General features: G+C 43.3%; 1 long non-coding RNA gene across 2 annotated transcripts; it reads right to left on the bottom strand.

Moving 5' to 3' along the window:
* Positions 1–11,343: 11,343 nt before the first annotated feature.
* Positions 11,344–13,289, bottom strand: LOC132070017 (uncharacterized). 2 transcript variants are annotated; one of them, XR_009417864.1, is made up of 4 exons: positions 13,223–13,289; positions 12,142–12,298; positions 11,926–11,970; positions 11,344–11,846 (listed from the first exon to the last, which is right to left on the bottom strand). It is a non-coding gene; the product is annotated as an uncharacterized LOC132070017 (long non-coding RNA). The 2 variants fall into 2 exon arrangements; XR_009417865.1 differs by having other exon boundaries at positions 11,344–11,970.
* Between the last annotated feature and the right edge of the window lie 10,010 nt (positions 13,290–23,299).

Here is a 23,299-nt window from a genome sequence, read left to right on the forward strand (position 1 = left end):
GTTTGCAGAAGTCTCCTTAAGACAAAAAATCAGATATTTAGTTTTAATTGGTTTGTTGGAACAAATGTTGCCAGTTAAACCTTTTGTTGCTGGAGAAAATGTACATTTGAGAAGGCACAGTAGTGAGTGAAAATAAGGATTTGCTAATGTACCCAGTCTGACCTAGATAACACCATTGAAATGTTTAATTTCACCTTTTCCTCTCTTTTACATTTAATTTTGATAATTATTAATTTTACTCTTTCTTTGTTTAGCCTCCTTCATTGAAGAAGACAATTACTGCTTATCTGCAAATCTTCGGGAGTAGGCAGCACACATTCAGAGAGCTAGAAGGAGTTTGGGCTTAGATTTTGTAAGTGAACTAGTCTTAACCTTTCAGAAAGTAGAACCATATCCATAGATTATCTTCACCACTCTGAGCTAATCAGTGTTTTGTGCTCATGGAACAGAGATGTCATTCTGCTTTCATGAAAGCCAAACAATGTTAGGTTTAGTTACAGATCTCAGGACCTAATGCTCCTATAACCTGACAGATTGTTCCCTGAACATGATTTTATTCTCTTGGAGTCATCAGAGTATAAAACTAGGATAAACTTTTTGATTTGGTGTTTTGGAGGGTTGTTTTTGGGGGGAGAGGTGTTATTGTGCTTTGGTTTGTTTTTTTTAAATGAAGCTCCACAGTGGCATAAAATTGATTTAATTTGTTAAAGACTGTTCCCTCTCAAAGGCAGAAGGAAAATGGAAAGCACAGAGGGAATGCTTGTTCCCCATTCTATGCCAATGGGAACCAGGTAAACTTGTCTCTGAAATGATTTCTTGTCTGACATAGCCAATTTGGATCTCTCCACAGGGATTTAAAGACATAACATTTCTTGGTAGTGTTTTAACCTGAAAAAATGGTAACCAAACATAAAAACCATCTAACTTCAGGTATCAGAAAGTTAAATGCTTAAATTGAAGCCAGTCCTCCTAAGCCCCACTTTATCATCAAAGGAGAGAAGTAAGTTCCTCCAAGACATAATGTATCTACCCACAACTGAGGTTTCTGAGATAAATCATTTAGTCTTTTGGCGTACCTATTTCTTTCCACTGATGCAAAAGGTAGCCCAAGGGCACTAGTTCAGCCTTGGATACCTCAAGTGAGGCAAGAGCTGTGCCACTGTATCTTCAGCACTTCAGGTGAGTACCACTCTTCCAGATTCTAACCAATTCCATGCGAGAAAATATTCTAAAGAAAGTTCATAAAGTGCTAAGCAGGGTACTACCAAGCCTAGATCCTCTCTCTTGTCTCAGAAACAGCATCTTTAAACTTAACCAATGCTACATTAAACATCCAGGGTGAAGTCAACACATTAGAAAAAACCAAACCAAACCAAAAAGAAAAACCAAAAAAAAAACCCCACTAAGCCTGGAAAAAAGACAGGATTGTACCTTATTCAGTCTTGGACAATGTGATTCAGTTCACGGCATTTAACATGTTACCTGAATGACTCTTCCTTATCCCTATAACTGATAGAACATGACCAATTTGCTCTGACAAACCCACTCATTAAAGCTGGGACACAATGAGCATTATTTCATCATAACAAGTCAGCAAGATGATTATCTTTTAATCAAATTAAGAGATTATTAATCTCTTTGTTACTCAGAAGCACTTTAGAGTGAAATCTGAGCAGTTTCCCCATGATTTAGTTAAAACACTAATACTTTTTAACATGAGTATTAGATCTGGTATAGAAGCTTTGCAGTAAAAGATGCACTAGGGAAAGGCTGTCAAGCTTGTTTTAAACCAATCCAGATTTACAACCACAAAAGCTAGGGGTGCGCATGTTTTCTCTCTTTTCTGCTGCTCAGTGATACCACTGTCACCCACATTTATGCCTCTCCAGTATATTTCATATCATGTTAGACAAATTTACTAGAATATTTGATTTATCCCCAGTTTGGCTTTCTTGCACTGCTGATTGGTTCTTCACCACAATCTTGAACCCTCCAAATTGAAAATGGAGAAATACTGCTTACCTGAAAACCTGCAATTCTGCTTCTCCCTCTGATATTGCTTTGAGTAAAGAGCTCAAATGAAATGTATTTACGTCTTCCTTGCAGTGAAGCAGGTTTTAGTACGGCTTTGCAGCCATATACATTCACTCCCTGTCTGACTGAGGCTCCATGTGGCTGTGAATTTAGGAAGGTGCTAGAACACCTCAGTTGCTGGCTCGAGTGTCAGCTCTTAGAGCTGGGTGTCTGAAGGACTCCTCTTTTGCCCTCTGTCACTCACGCTGCCTTGCCTTCAGTGGGCAGATCAGGCTTTGCTGGCAGCAGCTCTGTGTGCTGATGCAGACCTCTAGTATTCAAATAGCAGCAAATCACATTTAAATTAGCATGTATGTGTGAGTGCATGTGCTTAGAAAAGATGAAATTAAATTTATTCTCCATTTCCCGTGAAGTGAAACCTGATCACCAAAGTGAACAAGGAATGTTGTCACTTCAAGGTCAGGTGAAAAGTGTTATGACACACCATCTTCATTAAAATCAAATTTCTAACAGAGTAAAAATTTCATCTGATGAGTTAAATGAATGTTTATTTGGCATGATGTGCTTTTCAGAAACTGTGGCATTCTTTCTGCTTATTTTTGAGTAAAATATCTACAGTGTGTTGGCTGGTTATTACTGGAGTAGCTGAAATTGCAAACTTGTTTTATTTTGAGCTTTTGCTTTTGGGCTTCATAATTCACAAGATCTGCAATTTTCTGTGCTTCTTGAGCCAAAAGACTGTTCTTGAATAAAAATCTCATTATTATCCTTAGCTCGAGGAACAAGATCAAAAGAGATTATTATTATTTAAAAACAGACCTTGCATCTTGGATTTTGAAACTGCACTCTTCAGCCCTTGAGCTGGCAACCTGCTCCATGCACAGAAGCTCCAGCTGCCCAGTGTGGCCAGCAGCCTTTCTGTCTTGGTACATTTGATGGGTCTTTTCTCACTGATGAGTTTATGGTGCTGTACAAAATGAGCAAGCTTTCATGCCTGAACATTATGTATGTATGTACTTACAGGAGCATTTTTCAGAAGAGTGTCTTGGCTCTCCTGTACTGGGCAGGATTTGGGAGCTGGCTATCTGTTTTGTTAATCATACTGCAGGGAAGGGTGGTAATGGGGACAATCAGGTCTGGGGCAACAGTACTGTCTGACAACCAGATCATTATCTATCTGTTACCATTAGGGAAAGGGCACCCTCTCTGCTCTCATCTAACCAAGCTTTTCTCTAGGTCAATGCCCAGAGCACTTTTAAAAATGTCCAAAGTTTCTCAATAATTGTAAAATACACTGTCATGTAGCAGCTCAAGGATCAGCAACTGTTTAAATAGCTATTACCCTGCTCCTAGGCACTGCATGTGTCATTAGAAACCATTTGTATGAGGCTGTAGTGTTACAAGCACAGAGGGAGCTAATTATAGTTAGGGATCATTTAATGCATTCACTACTTAATCCATTATACCCCTGAGCAATGGGGAACCTGTGCAGCAGTGCCTGGTTTTTATTCTTCCTTGGCACTGGCAGTGCCTGAGGTGAGGCAGAAATGGGCTTGCCTGGTGCTGTGACCCAGACCTGACAGGGATTTGGTGCACTGAGGTCTCAAGCAGACCCTCGGGGCACCTCTGCATTTCTAACTCTGGACAGGAGAAGGAAATAAAACACAAGTTTTCAGACCAATCTTGGGAGACGGTGACTAATAGAAAGTCAGCTCATACAGAGCTGCTCTGCATGGAGATGGAGATATGCTCCTCAGCTTTCCCAAATCTTGCCCCATCATCAACTGGAGAGACCTTGTGGCTACTGCACCCCTGCATTCTCCGTGTATCTGTCACCAGGGTCACAGCAGCTCCTCATTGCACAGAGACCTCTGGAAACATTGGCTTCTATCTCAGCCATGCAACTGGCCCCAGGACTCATGTCAGGCACTAGGGAAATTGAGAATAAACTAACAAGGACCACATGTTTAAATGGCTTATCTGGCCTCATGTGGGATCTATATGCATAAGGGATGATTCTATAGTGTGACTTTCAACTCCTCAGTTTGTGGACATTTTCTCTTTACCAGCCATTTCTCCACTTTATGTCCATGGACCTCTTAAGTCTGCCCACTGGCATTCCATTGTGATCCTTCACAAAAACAAGGGGCTTTTTGCACTTTAAGGCTGTCCTCACCCTTCTCCCCTCTACGAGCATTGGAGGGAAATCAAAATACCCTGTAGTTCCACAGTCAGCTTAAGTGACTCTAATTGCACACTGCAGTCAAAAGAGCTGGCAGCACCACCTTCCTCCTGTCACCCTAAACCACATGTTTTCATCAGCCCCAGTGCTTGTGCAGTCATGGGATGTGTTGGATAAGTGAGCTGGCTGAGGCCAAACCAGTTTTCTTATTCTTGTGTATGGCCCTGTTGTGACAGGTGATTTCTCTTTCTGTGGGGGTGTGGGCTCCAGGGCTTGTGGTGAGCAGTGGTGGGGACTGGCTGGGGACAAGGGGACAACAGCAGAGGTAGATTGGCTGGGGCTGGCACTGAAGCTGTGCAGGGGTTCCTGGTGAGAAGTTGTGTTTCTCTCACTGTCCCCAGCAATCAGTCACCAGCTGAAGCCGGTCTCCAGCAACACTTCCAAAGGGGCAGCACCCACTTTGTGTTTCAACAGCCTTCCAGGTAGGCTGGATTAATTAGTCAGAGGGGCTGGTATTTCTCCTGACATAATAAAATTCTGTGCAGCTCATGTGAATGTATTAATGCTGCTCTTAGTCACTGTATAGAAAGGAAACTGGAATGAGTTAGTGGCAGGTTTATTAATGAAATGTTTCCTCTTGAAACTTTGCACTATAGGCAAAGCCAGTTGTCAGAGAGTGCATATCACAAATAGGATCATCTTTTCATACTGTATTCTTCCTTCTGTGATGGCAGGGTAATGGGTTTGCCCTCCTGGGCCACACAACCTCCTTCAAAAACTTCCAGTCTGAAATACAGAAATGGAGAACAAAGCCCAGTATTTTTATTTTGCTTTGTGGCTGCTTCCAGACAATGTCTCTCTCCTCCAGATGGGCTGGCTGTTGGCGTTTGTGGGCATTGGGGTGGAAGAGGCCATAGCAGAGCTTTTTGTTGTGCCTCACCATCACTGCTGAACTGAACTGTAATTAGGCTTTGCAGGCATGAGGGTCATGCCTGCAAAACCAGAACAGGGGCCATCCTCATTTCACAAAACCTGACCTAAAATCCACAGGCATGAGTGAAAGACTCCTTTCAGAATCAGACCTTCAGGTATGACAGCACCCGGTGTGGTGCAGTAGAAATGGCTCTGATTAATAACTACGCAGGAGAACAGGCATTTTTTTTTGGGCAAGGGTTAGGCTCCAGAGTCTTAAGAGCTTTCATTACACGTTTTACTTTTGGTTCAGCAAACACATAATCTTTGCATGGGTTATTTCCCTTAGCAGACATGCATTTGTTTGGCTGATCTTACTCTGTGTGTGATTGAATACCTAATTACCATCGTTATCAGACCACCCACTGGGAGATGCTCTGTTCTGTCGGGAATGATATCGTGTGTCTCAATCACATGGGGAAATCAACTCCAGCTCTCCCTTCCTATTTCTTCCCTGAGACAGAATGGTAGGGGCAGCATTTTTTAATCCCTAAATGCACTGTAACTCCAAATTAATCACAGTTAAATGCTGTCACCTAATTATGTAGGAAATAGAGACTGTTAATGAAAACTTTTGGAAAGGGATATTTTACCTTAGGAAAATTACATATATAATCTGGAATATAAGCAGTGCTGCTGCCACATTGGCTGAGCAGAAGTAGCTCGATAGAGTTCCAAAAATAGCCCATATGCATCTGAGACACTCTTTTATGCCTAATATTAGTCCTCAAAGTGAATTCGTGCTCATCGACTACAAAGCATAGAAGATAAAATCTCCTGCAGCCCCTACATGATGGTTAAACTTTCAGAAGGTGTGTTGCCCCATGGGAAATAGGGAGAGGAAAGACAATGGGACAATTTATCTGCTCAAAGCCAGCATGTGCTCAGGTACTCTGGTGCAGCACTGCCAAGAGCATAAACCGGTGAATAAAAAGCCCCACAGGAGCACCCAGCTATGAAGTGGCCCTAAACACAGCAGCTGCACCAGTTAAAGTTTTCCCAGCAGACACTAAAAACCAAACTAAACTCATTGAGGATGTGACAACAGCCATAATTGTTTCAGGTAATAGGCTATTTCCTGAAAATGACCCAGTTCAGTGGGACTGGAAACAGAGAGGACCAATTTGCTGCCTCATTATTCTGTTGGGTTTTTTTCAGTTCCAAGACAAAGCTGGCTCCTTGGTGTTCAGTAATGTGTCAGTAGAGGATTCAGCAAAGGATGCTGCTGATGTGGCTTCCAGTGTACAAGCAAGTTTTCAGTCACTGAAGAGATATTCTCTTGTGGTGCTGCTGCTCTTGTAATTTGTTTGCAGGAAGCTGTGGCACATGTGAAGGGAAGTCTGCCCTTTGCCTTTGGTTACTCTAATAAGGCTTTGTCTTCAGAAAGTGACTTGTAGCATCACAACCCTCAACACATGAATTTCATGTACACAGCCAAAGATAAGGCTTCTTATTAGGCAGATACTGGCAAGGATCCCTCAGAAGCCCTGCCTGGCTCTTGGTCCTGCTACCAGCACCACCCATGTCTGCTCCTATCTGCAGCCCCAACCCCTCCAGTTCCCACCTCTGGAAACTACCCTTGTGCTTTGGAAATGAGCCTTTTCCAGTGGGGCTGCTGCCAAGAGGAGAACAAACAGGACAGGGAAGGGAGCTCAATCATTCAGGACACACTTCATATTTCAAAATATAACTTACCTCCCAAGATCATCTAATTATTTTCTTCATACAGTTACTGAAAGGATGTATAGTGAATTAGTTGTTGCAGTTGTTTAGCACTTGTTTCTGGTAAGGTAAACAGGTGCCTGAAATTATCAGGCAGAATTTTAATATTATAATGCAGTAAGCAGAAGTAATTTTTGCTCAAATTGAAATGAGGACATTCCTTGACAAAACAGACAGAAGCAGAAATCCACAAGGAAATGCCCTGCAAATCATCACTTAGCCACAGTGCCAAAGGTGGAGCAAATTGCCTTTTTATCAGGCAGAGAGCTGTACAACAGGGAAGGTGTTCAGGCTGCTCACCCCAAGCACTTCCCACTTTATCCCTCATGACAGAGAAGCTGCTCTGTCAGCAGGAAGGTAACTCCCTCTGATTCTTCCTTGCAGAGGCAGCTCTGCCAGCCTCACCCTGAGAGACATGCAGTTTTCCTGCATTTGGAAGAGTCTTGTGCTCTTTAAATGATGCTTATTATGATCCCCAGGCCATTAATTGGATCTCCAGCAATTCAGACTGGGTGGAGGTGCAGATTGCTAAAATAGACTTCAAAGAGATAATTCATTCAAACTGAACCTGTGAATTCATACTTTTCTTTTTTTTAACCTATTTTTTTCCTCTGGTTATTTTGTTTTCATCTAAATCAAATACATGAAAGGGAGGTGCTATTCTCTGCAGAGACTTTCTCTTGCTTTGCCTGTCTATGCCACCTTTCACCAAGTGCTTCAGGATCTCTCTCTGAGCTTTGCAGGCCTTGAATTACCAGAGCACTGGGCTTACTCACCACACCTGGGTCAGCTGGGGGGCTCTGCTATAAGCTGATGTATCGTGTTTGTCTCCATCAAGGCATGAGTTTCAGCTAAAACACCAGCACTTTGTTAAATATGAATGTCATTCTCTTGTATTTATTAAGGTTTTCAATAATAGAGAAACACAAGAAGTCACATTACCACGGGACAGAAGATGACACAAGAAAAGACAGAAAAAGCTCCCTGTGCTTGACCTTGGCTTTTGATTTTTAAAAGACAACTGCTTAGTAGTTGTTGATAAAATGAAATGCATGTTCAAGCTGTTTGGGTAGGGCTTTTTACCCACTACTCTGCATTTTGCCAACATACAACTCTCCTGCTTCGTATTGCCATGACTGATGGCTTGCTAGGATCAGAGGAGAGATTCTCTAACCAGACTTTTATCAGGTTTTTCAGATCATCTTCTAAGGAGGTCTAAACTGGTGCATTGCCACTGACTTCTTAAATCAGCTTAACCCACCTCAGCAGCATCTAATGCATTGGCTTTTATGGCACAGTCACTGCAAAGGCCTGAGCACAGACATCTCCCCTCTCTGAGGGACTGTCTTGGTGCATGCAGCAGGATGATGGTCTCTCCTGAATCCTCTGTCATGATTCAAAGAGGTATTTCCCATGGCATTTCAGGAGATGGGATAGAAGAAAATTCAAGACATGCAGTCCATCTGCTGCCCCAGATGGGGTCATATTCTTAGCAGTCCCAGCAGGTGCTTTTCCACTGTCTTTTAAGTTTCCCTCTCTACCAAACTACTACTCTGCTTCTCTGTGCCCAAAGGATGAGTTGTCTCATGCCTGACACCTTCCTGATCTAGTTCTAGCTGGGGGCACTCTGTTTTCCAAATACAGGTCAGGTGTGTGATCACCATCCCTTTTCCTTCAGTGGCCCTTCTCCTAGATTGAACAACTCTCAATCTCACAAAATTTTACTTTTTTGTTTCATTTTCCTGAACCTCTGTTCTGCTCCCTGTCCAGCAGGTCCCCCTCCTTCTCAAAGTGCAGGACTGGAGCCAACATGCCACCCCAGGAGACATATTACAAAAGCAGTAGGGTTAATCATCCTACCTGGAAGCCTGTGCCTTATTTCTACACCCTATAGAAATATAGAACTATAGAAATATAGAAAAATAGAACCCTGTGCCTATTTCTACACCCATTCTGCTGTTTGCCCTTTTCACAACAGCAGAGGACATCTGACTGATGTTCAGCTTGTGTCCTGAGCAGCCATTTGATTCTTTACTGCAGTACTGCAGCCTAAGCAGATAGTCCAGTTTGTAGAGTTTTGATTAATCTCCAAATATAAGTTCTGCATTTGTCCTCATTGTATTGCATTCTGTTTTTTTCTAGACCATTTCTCCATGTTCTGTAAATTGCTTTGAATCCAATGCTGTCTACCAGAAAGCCTGGAGTCCCCTAACTTGTCATTGGCATGCCTAAAGGGAATGCTTTCTACTCCATTGCCCAAAATTATATTCATTGCTAGTGAATATAATAAGGGTGAGCTCACTGCATAATCTGGACTTGGATGGAAAATTTTGTCATGGTAAATATCCTAGAGCTGAGCCTTGCACTTCTCTCCTAGAAACTCACATCAGTATTATCTGTGCCTGGAGTAGCAGCCTAGCCACAGCTCCTAGTAGTGCTGGCTTTTGTGCAAAATCTGAGAAAAGGAGCAAATTTTGCTTCTCAAAAATACCGAGTTTTATGTCTGTTCTGCCCTCTTACAGAACTTTTCAGATGGAAACCTTCTCCATCCTAAGAAAGCAGCTGGATTCCGCTGGCCCATCCTGATGGAGGATGCAGCAGACCTGTCCATCATCAGCTCCCCTGCTCTCTGTCTGGGGCTGCTTGGTTACCTGGAAAGTTCTAACCTGCGTTCTGCCTACTTGGTTTCTATCAACTTCTTATATAGACTAAAGACATCCAATGAAACTTTTTGATTCTGTTGATTCAACAGTTTGCAGGGAAGGAGCATTCTGTCAGAAATTATTTGATTAGCTGAAAGCACCATGTGTGATTTCTTCCCAAATAAACTAGATACTGAGACAGTCAATCCTAATTCAGGGATCAAATGAACCTCTCATCTTGGGCAGAGCAATTTCTTTCCTAATACACTCCCTTAGTACACATACACAGATAACTTTCAGCACTACCATGGCAGCAGCTGGACTGAGCTGAAGTCTCCAGGACAGCAATTAGAAGTTGCTGATCACTTTGATATGTAGCAGCAAAGTGTTGCCTCTACCAGCCCAGGTGGTGGACAGTCTTAGAATCATTTAAGTTGGAAAAGACCTTTAAGATCATAAAGTCCAACAGTTTATGAGGCACTGCCAAGTCCATCACTAAACCACCTATACACATCTTTTAAATACCTCCAGGGATGGTGATCCCACCACTTCCCTGGGCAGACCCTGGGCAGACTGTTCCAGTGTTTGACAACCCTTTTGGAGAAGGAAATTTTCCTAGCATCCAGTCAAAGCCTCTCCTGGCACAATTTGAGGCCATTTCCTCTCCTCCTATCACTTGTTAGGTGACCTCCATCTCACTACACACTCTTTTCAGAGAATTGTAGAAACTGAGCCTCCTTTCCTCCAGCTGAAACAACCCCAGCTCCCTCAGCTCCTCCTTCTTGGTGACAAGACCTAGGCTGACACCCCACAACATACCTTCTCCTCAAGGCACAATCCATGCTTGTGGAGAAACACTCAGGGATTTGTTCTATTTCCCTGAACCCAAGGGGAAATTTGGATGGGTACTTTTACATGCACAGATGTAGATCTCCCTCGGCCTGTGTGCATGTGTGTGAATTGATTATGATATAGATGTTGTGAATCCATAATTAAGTCACTGTTATAACTGTAAAAAATCCTTGGAATCACTTTATAAATGCCACTTGCTGTAGCATTTCACCCTTAAATATCTGCTTGGGAGCAATGGTGTGGAAACTTGTGTTGATGAGGTGATGCATTTCAAGGATCCCAGGAAGACAGGAACAGAAGACTTTCTCTGCAGCTGAGGCCAGGTGTGTGGTTTTAGCTTTGTAAGCCAATTGAAGAGCCTTCAATATCTACAAAATCCTCACAAAAAAAAAAAAAAAAAAAAGGAAAAAGAGGGTCCTACAATAAAGGTCATCTCTCTCTCTTTTTTGATATCTTTAATTCACACAAGAAAGGGAAATTTTGTACAAAATTTAACATCAACTGCCACCCTGAGGCAACTACTCGGTGAAAGAGCACAGCTGCAGAGATTCATCTGCTCTTGACCAAATCCAGCTTCTTCACTCCCTTAGAGATTTTTTTCACCTCCTATCACAGACTTTTGTGTAGCAATAACTCTTTCTTCAATAAAATATTCTTTATTTTTTCAGAATGATGAAGACGGGAGATTTTTGCATGTGATGTGCTTTATTTGAAGTAATTCTTGCAGCTATCATGGCAAGGACAGGTGAAAGAGGTATTGATAACCACAGGAAATGTGAAACAGAGTAGTAGATACCAAATGCAGCCCTGCTTCAGATTGCAGACACCTCTCCTTAGCCCATGCCAGCATCCCTCAGACTCATCATTCACACCTTACAGTACAGATAGAGAATATATAATTTAACCTCAGTTGGCACGACTGTATTTCAGGATTAACTCTTCTTCCTTGGTTCCCAATTCTGTGCTGTGACAATCTTTGCCATTGATTCATGTGCCTTATTGCAGTGAAAACCCATCTGGCAGCCCAAAGGGCTCCTCTCTTTGGCTCACTAGAGCCACAAAAGTAACCCTTCTCTGGGCACATCTCCAGTTTAGCCCTTTGATGTGACGAGGGATGAGACTGCTGCCTGTAATGGCACCCAGTTTCAGCAGCTCACATAGCTGGAGAGAGAATTGCTGCCACCCAGAAGACTGTGTGGGACCAGGGGATGGGACCCATCCAGAACAGAAGGGCAACAGAGGGTTTCCTTTCAAAAGCCCACACCTCTTTAGGGGGCAGATGAGATAATTGCAGTGCTTGTGCCAGCAAACACTAGCATGCTGGTCTTCTGAAGTCCACTTACTTCAGCCTTTAATTATCCTAGCTGTGGGAGGAGTCCCAGTGCAGGAATGGCTCCAAGAACTCTGCTGCTTTGCTGGACCTTCTTCTTCGGTTCTTACCTCTGCCAGCACAAACAAGTTATGTTTCAGAAGACTGAAGCAAATCTTTGCTTTGCATTCAAAAAAAGTCATTTAGCTCACAGAGGTGATGCTTCAGAGTCTTAGGACATCTTTGTTGATCTGGAACTAAATAAATAAAACAATTCAGAGTTTATTTTCTGAGTTTAACTTTCCTAGCACTGGCTTGTTGAAGCAGTGTGAAAACTTGCTTTGGAGCGGTCAGATATGTGGTGAGAACACCTTTTCACAGTGCCCTTATCTGCAGTGCAGGGAGCTCCCTGAGACAGCCAATCTCACCTGGAAAGGAGCTGCTCTTTCAGGGAGAGCAGGATGTGTTGATGCCTGCAGCCATACTTCCCCTCCTGCAGCAAGGTTCAGAGAAATCTGTCTGCACTTCAGCAGTGGAGAATTGTGTGAGGAGAAAACACAAGCCATCATTACCTGCAAGAGTAGACTGTCAATAATAAAAGAGAGAGAGAAATACATCATTTGATGTTTCTGGCTAGGCCATCAGGAGGGGGTGAATTCACTCCCAAAGTGGATAAACTCTAATTCCCTGTATTTCCTTTCTAAATATTTGAAATTCTTAATTGGCTGCTATCAGTGTTTGTAAGACAACATCTGCAGGGGTAAAACCAGCTGTATTTCTGAAAATCAGAAATCTATATTTTCTGTAAATCTGATTTACAGCTTACATATTTGTTACAACATAGCCACTCCAGCTATATTTGATTTAAAAGCATAATACAGAGATTATGTTTCTTTAGAGAAATTTAGAACAATGCTCCCACCTTGCTCTTGCAGCTGGTATAAGCATATTCTTGCTTTTCCTACTCTTTGCTGCTTCTCAAGCACAGACTTGCTTTTCCAAATCAGACACTGCTTTGCTGCATACTCTCTGCTTTTTCACAGCAATCCTTTTACTGGAAAAGTTTTGCCTACCCTCTAGTGGGAATTTGAATTATTACACCTGCAGATTCCAGCTGTACAGAAGGGTGGAGTCCCTTAGGCACAGCCTGCAATTACTGCACGGTCAGTCTTCCTAGTGTTCCTAGCAAAGACAATGCCCCATTCCTGTCTTTCTCTTCCCTCGGTGAGTTGCAGGTTTGCATTTTGGCAAAAAGGATGGGACCTTTTTTTGCTAGAATTTTGTTATAGTAGAGGGACAGATTATTTTTTCACTGGCATTCATGGACAAGTATCTAGCTCTGATAAGCAAGTGTGGCTGTATTATTCATGCTGAGTTAAAGGAAGTATAGAAATTTAGAAGACATATGATTAATCTACATCTTAATTCCATTTGCTGTTGTTGTCATTATATTGCAAGAATTCTATTATCATTACATTGCAAGGGTTCTATATTGCCAGAGTTTCATACCTCCTTGATGTTTCTTGTAGGCAGCTCCTCGAGGCACTGACTCTTCCCATCCTTGCAGTAGCTAACTTACTCCAGTTCCCCCTCAGACAACCAATCCACTCTTTTATAACACTCACAGTAGCCAACTAACTCCAGCTCCCACCAATCCACTCTTTTATCACACTCTTCTGATTGGCTACAGGTGTGGCCTGTCAAATTCAGGCCTGCTCCTAATCTTTAGTAATTGGTTCAGCTGCAACTCTTTAGGGAATAAGATTAAATTCTGTACCACCTTCATTTACCCATACTGTATCCTCCTATGTGCTCTTCTCAGTAGGAGAAAAGTTCTGAAGGCAGAACATGGATCTGGGTTATTGTCTCTAGGGAGAGGGCCTGGCCCAGCTCTGAGGAATGATAGCAGGGCCCACGTGCTCTCCCAGAGCTGGCACACAGGCATGGCCCACAGTGGCATGTAAGGTTTTTCTGTCTGTTGTTTTAGGTGCTTGGAATTCTCAGGGATGGCCTTGGAGAGCCGACGCTTCAAAGAACGAGGAGAGACTTCTGATCTTGTCTCGGTCTTGGTGTTTATTAATTGTTTATCTAAAAGATTTTCTTTCAGCCCGACAGAGGTCTGCACAGCAAGTCAGCCATGGGCACACTCCCCAAGCCCCTGGGCGGTCACTTATCTTTATACCCTAAGTTACGTGTACAATATTTATCATTTTTCTCCAATACCTTCTACCCTTATTAACCGGTGCACTTTTAGTAATGACCAATCCCAAAGTGCCACCACCACCACAGAAGATGGAGGCCAAGAAGAAGAAGAAGAAGGACAGGACACGCCCCAATTCCTCCATCTTACTTCTTTAGACCCCCCTGTACCAAAATCCTAAACCCTGTGTTTTACATTTTAACTAACTTATCCCTTCACCATTCACCCAGTGAATTCTCCCAGTCCTCATACAGATCTCATCTCCCGTGTAGGATCAAAATCCTGCCACCAGACACTTCTGGCAACATTCCAGGATTCCCGAGCCCCCCAAGGGTGGTCTCGGCCTCTCTGCACCTCCATCCTGAGGTGCTGAGATCCCACATCTCCCCCTTCTGTTTGCACCAGGAAGATCTCTTTTACTATCCGATTCATAGCGTGTTTTAAACATGCAAATATGCATGGGATGACAAGTATGAGGAATAGGAGAATTATTAAAACATATAACCCTACTCTTAAAATTCTTCTCCAAATGGGAGAGATGTCAAAGAAGTCTACCCTTAAAATTCCTCTCCAAATGGGAGAGATGTCAAAGAATTCTACCATACATTTTGCTTTGGCTGATTAATAGGTAAATTACCCCCATTGCTTATTGCAATGAATGAAAGAATGATGCATATAAGCATCATGAAACTCATGGCTTCATTTCTGTGTGACATCATTGCTTTGCTTTTCATTCAGGACCTTAACAGAGAATTCCCCCAAAGTCCTTAGTTCCTTTTTATTTCTCTTCCGAGTCGTCTTGGCAATCTGAGTCTCGACCCTTGTCTGAGTACTCGTCTCTTTGTTTCTTGGATCTTTGTTTCTGGGATCCGCATTTTCATGTTCTCGCACTCGAAATGGTTTCACGTGTCGTGCCGACACCCACGTCTCGATCTGTGGAGATACAAGCGAAAGCCTTGCCCCCCACTAGGTGGCGCTGTCACCGGCCTCCCCAGCTCGGATGACAGCCTGAGCTCGACTGCCCCTGTCCTGTCGATTGCCGTGTTCGTGATCTCATTTGAGACCGTGTCTGCTTGGCTTTTAATTCAGCTAAAAATGGAGCTTGAACACCAGAACGTCTCCCTTGAAGGGAAGGGACTGGGACTCCGAGGGTTGTACCAGAGGCATCAAGTCTGAGGAGGGTGTGGAGCCGCTGGGACATAGGATCCCGAGCACGGCCCCTCCTCGCCCGAGACGTCACTCTCTCCCCCTCGTTCCACCTCCGAATCTCCTCCCCTCGGTCTGTCCCGACTCTGTCTCCTCTCCCTCTGACGTTGTGTCCCTGGCTCCTCCCGCCGGTGTGTACAGCCCGCCCCCCGCCGGCACCCGGGCCCGCCCCGCAATTCGACCCGACTTTGCTCCCAGGTTTTTGCGAGTTTTGCCCGCCGCGCGCGTCTCCGCTACTCTGCCGGCCGGCCGGAGCGGCCGGAGCGGCCGCCACCCCCCGGCGCCGCGCTGATAAAAGCCGCGTCTGCACTCATGTCTCCCTTTATCTCTTCACCCGCGCTCCCCGCCGGCTCCGCCGCTGCCGCGCCGTGCCCCCCGCGAGGAAGCGCCTCCCCCCCCCGATCCCTTCTCTTCCCCCTGCACCCCCCCCTCCGATCCTGACTCCCTTGTATTCTCCGGAGTTTTAGGACGCTTTAGGAGCTTCTTGGGGTTTCTGGGTTTTGGGACCGGGGGCTTTAATATTATTTCCTGCTCTCTTTTCTCGAGAGCCCTTTCCCCTGGCTTCTTGAGGCCAGAACTAATTAAAATTTTTTCTTTTTTTTTTTTCTCCTGGAGCTTTGCTCCCCACCCTCCTTCTGAGGGTGCCGGCAACTTTTCGTTGCTCTCCCAGTCTTTTCGACTGTGCCGAGATGATGCCTTTCTGGCATCAATCTTGCCGACGAGAGCAGCTTTAACGCTGTCTCGTCCTTCTTTGTTGCTAAAAAATATAAGTGCCTATTAATTTCCTGCCAAAACCCCACTTCGAATAGCAGGCATGTTTCGGCCAGTGGGTAATTAAGCCTTGCCCACAACAACAGCTGTTTTAATTATTTTCTTGGGATCCCTTCTGTATATGCTTGAGCCACGCCTTGTAAGGCGGACAAAATTTCCCGTTGTTTTGGGGGAGTGTGCAATTATGTTCTTATTTTTGACCTTCTCACCGAATCTGTCGTCAGAGCTGTCCGGAGGCTCCTGTCTCTGTCCAGCAGGTCACAGGAGAAGGAATCCAGAGGCGCCTTCCGGTTCCGATCCGGGCTGCTCTGCGAACTGCCTTCGGCAGAAGCTGAGAGATGGAATTCTCAGTGACTGCTGTTTTTTTTGCAGACTCTTCTGGCTGTTTTTTTTTTTCTTTTCTTTTCTTCTTTCTTCTTTTCCTTTTTTTTTTTTTCTCAAGCTTCTCTCCTCAGGAACTGCTCTCTCGGCTCTTCAGCTCTTCAGCTCTTCAGCTCTTCAGGGCTGATCCCCCCCCGAAAGGGTTGGTGGGGGGTGCCCACGCAGCGAACGCCACTTGTTTGGTTTCTCGGCTGTTTTGGTTTCTGTGGTGTTTTCGGCTGTTAACCGAAAGGTTGGTGGTTCGAGCCCACCCAGGGACGCCACTTGTAGGGTTTTTCTGTCTGTTGTTTTAGGTGCTTGGAATTCTCAGGGATGGCCTTGGAGAGCCGACGCTTCAAAGAACGAGGAGAGACTTCTGATCTTGTCTCGGTCTTGGTGTTTATTAATTGTTTATCTAAAAGATTTTCTTTCAGCCCGACAGAGGTCTGCACAGCAAGTCAGCCATGGGCACACTCCCCAAGCCCCTGGGCGGTCACTTATCTTTATACCCTAAGTTACGTGTACAATATTTATCATTTTTCTCCAATACCTTCTACCCTTATTAACTGGTGCACTTTTAGTAATGACCAATCCCAAAGTGCCACCACCACCACAGAAGATGGAGGCCAAGAAGAAGAAGAAGAAGGACAGGACACGCCCCAATTCCTCCATCTTACTTCTTTAGACCCCCCTGTACCAAAATCCTAAACCCTGTGTTTTACATTTTAACTAACTTATCCCTTCACCATTCACCCAGTGAATTCTCCCAGTCCTCATACAGATCTCATCTCCTGTGTAGGATCAAAATCCTGCCACCAGACACTTCTGGCAACATTCCAGGATTCCCGAGCCCCCCAAGGGTGGTCTCGGCCTCTCTGCACCTCCATCCTGAGGTGCTGAGATCCCACAGTGGCACCCTTCCCATGGGTGAAGGCAGCTGGCTAATTATGGCTGTTTCTGACCTTTGTACCCCACAAAGAACAACCTCCCAACCCGTGGTGCCATGCACAACATTTCAGCCAGAAAGGTTTCCCTGTGTACTGCTAATGTTTTGTGTACTACTAATTTTTTAGCTGCTGTTAAGTTTACTGCTGAAACAAGGATAAGTGTTTCAATTGAAGTAAATAGGAGACCCCTGCAAATTAGAAAACACTTGATAGAAACCTATAAATGGGATGGGTACAGCTATTAATTACTGGCTCTTGGCTAAGGTCACACACAGTGGTAGTCAATCAGCTTTGGTGAGCTGGTTCCCCAAAACCTTCTCTGAAAGAAAATAGGAGTGCTCCTTCCACAGATACAAAGTATGATGTTGGGGATGAAGTAGGGCCTGAGTAGTGCAGACACTGCTCTAACTCAGCTTTTATTATTGAAGTGCCACCACTGAGCAATCAAGACTCCCTTGAAAATCTTTCTCTAAGCCTAAAATGCACTTTGTAAAAGCTCTGGGCTGAGAACTGATCTCTTCCCCACTTGGCTGCTAATTTGCTTTGTGACTGGAGGCAAGTCACTTAACTCCCCTGTGCTTCAGTTTCATCACCTGTAAAATAGGGATGATATATAAATATCTCAGAGCAGCTTACCAGCAGAAAGGTAATGTGAGGAAACTCCTCTAGGCAGGTGCTGCTGCCTTGTCTGTTAAGATAACTTTCTGTAGATAAAAAACACCATGAATTGAAGGGAAAAGAGAATTTCCCAAAAGATTTATGCTTGAAATTGTTGCACAGCACATTTGTGCACCACTGTCTGCCAGGTCTTCTTCATTGCTGAGGCCATAAGTGATGGGCCAGCCTGGCTCACTCAGTGGAAAATTGTCCCTTTGGGATCATTTGGGGCTGGAAATAAATCCACCCATAATGCTTTCCTGCTTTGTGCCAAGCTGCCTCTTTTTTTTTTGCCCAGCTTTACAGATCTGTAACCAGAGCAGAGCTGGAGTTTTTACCTTGGATACCCTTTGAGGCACCTACAGAGAAGGTGTTTTCTGTCCCTGCCAGCTGCAGGTACAGGGCATCACTTTGCACAGTGGCTGGTGCCATGAAAGTCCTTGAAAATTAGAGGAGAGATGTGTGAATATAACAGGATGTTCTCAGGGTAATACCAAATCACTTTGTCATAGATCTTCCAAGAAAGCACCAATTCTGCACAGGAGGTGTCTTGGAACGGTTCTGGGATTCAGCCACTCATCTTGTGCCATTCAAGGGCAAATGGGAACCACAAAGGTTGTGGCTTATTAGGGCACAAAAGTAACTGTTAGAAGGGACAAAATCAACTTCCTAATCACTTTTCCAGAAAACTGATGAGTCTTAAACAACTGAATGTGTCTTAAGCTGGATGTAGTGAAGGGAAAGGGAAAGATGGAGTAACCTGTTATCAGGTTTGCTGGGCTGGGTAGCAGGGATCATCCTGGAAATACAACTGTGTTTTAAAAAAACACATAAAGGACGATTTCTCAAGGAACTGTATTTTCTTGCTTGCTTTATTAGCATTCAGTATGGCATTAGACATTTGTGTGCAAAGTTGCATTTTTTTCTGCGTCACCTCATCTTCTTGCACTATTTTACAAAATAGAAGGAAATTAATAAAGTTATTTGAAAATCACACTTCTTTTTTTCAATAAGCAAACACAGAAACTCAGAAATTTTGTTTTTTCTTTTAAGCTGATGCTATAGCTTCCAGGCAACCATCTCTCTTTTGGTTTAGAAATCAGTGATATCAACCCTTTTGGGGAGTAAAGAAACCAAGAAGTAATCTTAGAAGGTAACACACCTTATAATTCAAGTGCCTTTTAAGGTTGCAGCAAGGATGAATCAAACATACTGTGCCTTATACTTGCCTGCAGCAGTTCTGAAAAATCATTTTTCTTTTGTGTATTTAAAAAAATCAGCATTTCGGCTTTAAATTTTGTTTTGGAAATATATGAATCTTGGTTTACCAACTTTAATTGTCTCCTTCTCCTTTTCTCCAAAGTACAGCTCTGATTCAAAGTGGGAATGCAACTTTTTCTCCTGCTTTAGGAGGCATCCAACTCACTCTGCCCTCTACCACAGGGCATCAAGTCAGAAAGACACCTTAGTCAGAAATATTGCTGTTTTGCAGGTGCTATTTGAAAAAACAGGCCTTGAAATATATTTTCTTTAGTATAAATGGGGTTTCCACCTTCTTGACTCCATTGTGGGGCATTTACATTGAAGTGGCATCAGCTGGCACTGTTGAATGCCTCTACTGTCACAAAACATAAGGCAATGCATGAAGTATTTTCCTTTACATCTCTACTCCTTTTCTGCTGGCAGGGAAAAGCAAACTGAGTTCAGAGCTGGTAGGATTTGAACAGTGATGTGCTCAAAAAAAGTCATTTGCTGCTTTAAAGTTTAGGTTCACTCAACCTGCATTTTCACAGCAGAAAATCTTGGCAGATGGAAGCAGTCATTTTAAGTTCATTTTGCTCACTTAGTCTTATCAGCAAAATGGCAGCATCCATGTGAGGTCTAAATGACTCAGTGGTGAGCCTGGCACTGCCCTGGACTAGGTGTGGTGGATCATGGCTTTGTGCATTGTTACACTGCACAGCTGCTGCAGTGTATATACACACATATATACATTATATATACACACACATACACACCATTACGTCAGGACAAAATTGAAGCCTGCTGTCACAGCAATATCCAACACAGACATTGTCAAAGTAGACCATTTCCAAGCTGTTTTAACCTTTCTCTCCACTAGCTCTTTACCCAGCTATTCATTTAGAGGCTACATGCAGTCCCTTGCACAACTCTCTCCTTAGGTGTTCTGCAGAGCAGCCAGATCAGAACAGATTTTGTGAATTCTCTTTTATGCAGGACATTACTGTCAGTATTTTTGTTCTCTGGGAGGTTTGAATATGAGGAAGGCCTTTTTTACATTCATTTATTTTGGGAACACATGAATTGGGGAGAAAAGGAAAAAAAAATTGTTGATTGCCTACCTGGACAAACAAAGGTAGAAAATACCTCTGCTGCAATCTGTGACAGTATATGAGTCACTGTGAGGAAGAAGGTTTGACTTGTCTATAGAAACAGTTGGCAGCTCCCAAGTTTCACCTTTAATGTCATCAGAGGTGACATTCCCTTGGGAGGTTTGCCTTGCAGAGTTGCTCTCTTGGTCCCTGTGCAGTCCCAGGCAGAGAGCAGCCTGCCGGTAGGTGCTTGAGCTGATGTGACTGTCCTTGCAGACAAACCTACCAGAGACTTCTGAGAGAAGCCTGCTCACTGGAGCATGGCTGTGGTGTGAATTAGCCTGCAGTAGTGCAGTAATTTATGTAGCTATATTGTCACACTGTGTACAGAGCCTGAGAAGTGTCTCCTATTTACTGCAATTGAAGCACTTATCCTTGTTTCAGCAGTAAACTTAACAGCAGCTAAAAATAGAAGCTATCGAGCTTCACAGTAAGCAAAAGGAATGAGGTGCATGAGATAATGATCTTCAGTCCTGCAGAGCACCTCAGCAGTCCTTGACTCCTTTAAAAGTGTCTGTGTTAAGGCTGAACTTTTCTCCTTTTCCAGACCCAGCCATGCTACTGGGAGTCATGACTGCCCTTCCCCTGGAGGTTTTTTCCCCACCAGTGAACTATAGCTCCATAACCATCCCCTAATCTACTTTGGCACTTTGAAATCAGCTAGTTTAGCCCAAAGTAAATTAGGAGATGTGGTGGATGAGCAGGCGAGGTAGGAAGGCAACCAAACATCTTTATTAAGGAGAGAGAGGAGGGGACAAAAAGATACCTGCTCTCCAAGTCACTGAAACTGTGAGACTGTCACTCTTGCTGTTAGAGATGGAAAGCCTTGAACACTTCAATTTCCCAATTTTTACCTTCAGCTGCTTCATTTTATATTGAACATGTAGTTATATTGAAGAGCTTCTGCTTGTGTGTGATAAGCTCATCTTGGGCTAGAGAGGGAAGAGCTTCTGAGAACAAGAATTAAAAATGCTCTGACAGAGAAAAAAAGATAATTTTTAATCCACTCCTTCAGATGTATATGTGTAAGTGGTAGACACATCTTGTTCTTTCACTGATGTGGAAGAAGAGAATTTGTGCAGCGTGTTTGTACTTTTTACCCATGTTGGAGAGTTGGGATGTAATGGATCTATGTCACAAAATACTTATTTTGTGTGAACCACCTTGTGTTGTGTAACTTTTGGGGTTGAATTAACCACACATATGTGAAACCAGGGTGCTTCACCATGATTGATCACTACCTACTGGCAACCTGTAAAATTTGGCCTTTGACAACAGTGCAGAAGAAGAGAAATTAAACTAGAAAACATCTCAAAAGGTATGTGGCAGTGCTTCTGAAAGACATATCTGATGGATGGTCCTTCAACAAAGTTTTAAATATCCATAAGATATTTTAAATATCCACAAGGCATCATAAATACTATTTTTTATTTATACATCTGCTCTTTTGCCACAGCAGACAATGTCAGCCCACTGACTGTCTGCTCCTCTCCAGCCTATGATTCACAGTACCCACAGATCTTTCTCTACAAAACTGCTACCTGTAGGGGGATAGGATATAAGAAAATAATGGTAGTATAGAAAGTAATCTTACCCCTAAGGAGCTGCAGCTGGGCTAATTATTAAGGATTAGGAGCAGGCCTCACTTTAACAGGCCACAGCTGTAGCCAATAAGAAGAAGAGTGCTATAAAAGAGTGGATTGGTTGGTTGAGAGGGGGAATTGCAGTTATTGGGCTTCTGTGAGAAGGAGGATGAGTCAGTGCTCTGAGGAGCTGCCTATGAGAAACAGCAAGGAGGTATAAAACTCTAGCGATAAGGAGAAAACAATATGGAACCTTTGCAATTTAATGACAGCAGCTACCTAAATAATGGTTTCCTTTTTTTTCTCTATTTGTGCTTGCACAATTCATTATTTATACTTAAACATAGAACTTTGCACCTGTCATTGTTTAGTGGCAGCCTGTGTCTCTGCAGATCATAGCTGTAATTTGTCAGCTTAATTTTGTCCTCTCAGTTTCAAGTAAATATGTAAATAGAAGAACTAGACTTTATTTCATCATCCAGTTTGATAATGAAAACACTAAATACTCCTGAAGTCAGGAGAGACTGGTCAAATCCCCACTCTGTGGCTCCCTCTACTCTGATAGTAAATCACTAATATCTTGACTCAGCATTAGCTCTGGAACTAGCAAAAGTAGTTTCCTCCAGACTGTTTCCTTAATTTACACACAAGAGTATCTCAGGTAACGAAAACTTCTTCTGCAGTCAAGGCATGTGACATCATGTGTGAACCTATTAATTTGTGGTAGTAAGAAATGAGAATGATCTGGGATTATACACAGTTGATACATTCATAGAGGCTGGTACTCATCTATAATAATTTTCTATAGGCTAATATGATTTATATTTTCTCCATTTTTCCACATATGTATGTTTATAAATTTAGATATACTTATATAGCCTTGTAGTGACCATCTATGTCCTCCTCTCCTAGTCTTCCTATCCTCCCCTAGGCCAGCTCTGAGGTTTTGCCATTAAATTGCTCAGTGCCCTATGATGAAGTTCATTGAACTTCCATCCGATTTGAAAACATCTGATTTATCTAGGAGCATTCTAGGTGTGCAATTGAGTGCTTTCAGCAATCATGGCAACATGTGCTGTGTTTTACTTAGGCTGTAATAAACAACGCACTACATCAGTGGCAACACTGAAATCAATGGAAGTTGTTCTCATGTCCAGACTAAGCTCTCAATGTTTCTCTAATCAATAGCAAAGCCTGGAATTAGAGAACCCTGTGTTTCCCAAATGTCTTCGGGAACATTCTGGCTGGATGGTTTTAAATTTTGCCTTTAGGGTGGCTTACAGTCTTGTCTTTTCCCTCCTCTTTCTTTGGTTGCTAGGAGAGATGTATATAAACCTGTTTCCAGGAAAGCTTTTTGACTAGTCCTCTGCTGCAGGGAGAGGGCAAAGTCAGATGCAATTCTTGCTGTCATACCAACACAACTGTCTTAGGAGCTTAGAGCACCAAAGCCATCCTGGGTTTGCTGGAAT

The sequence above is a fragment of the Ammospiza nelsoni genome, chromosome 2 (assembly GCF_027579445.1).
Source record: "Ammospiza nelsoni isolate bAmmNel1 chromosome 2, bAmmNel1.pri, whole genome shotgun sequence".
In the NCBI taxonomy this organism is placed as follows: Eukaryota; Metazoa; Chordata; class Aves; order Passeriformes; family Passerellidae; genus Ammospiza; species Ammospiza nelsoni.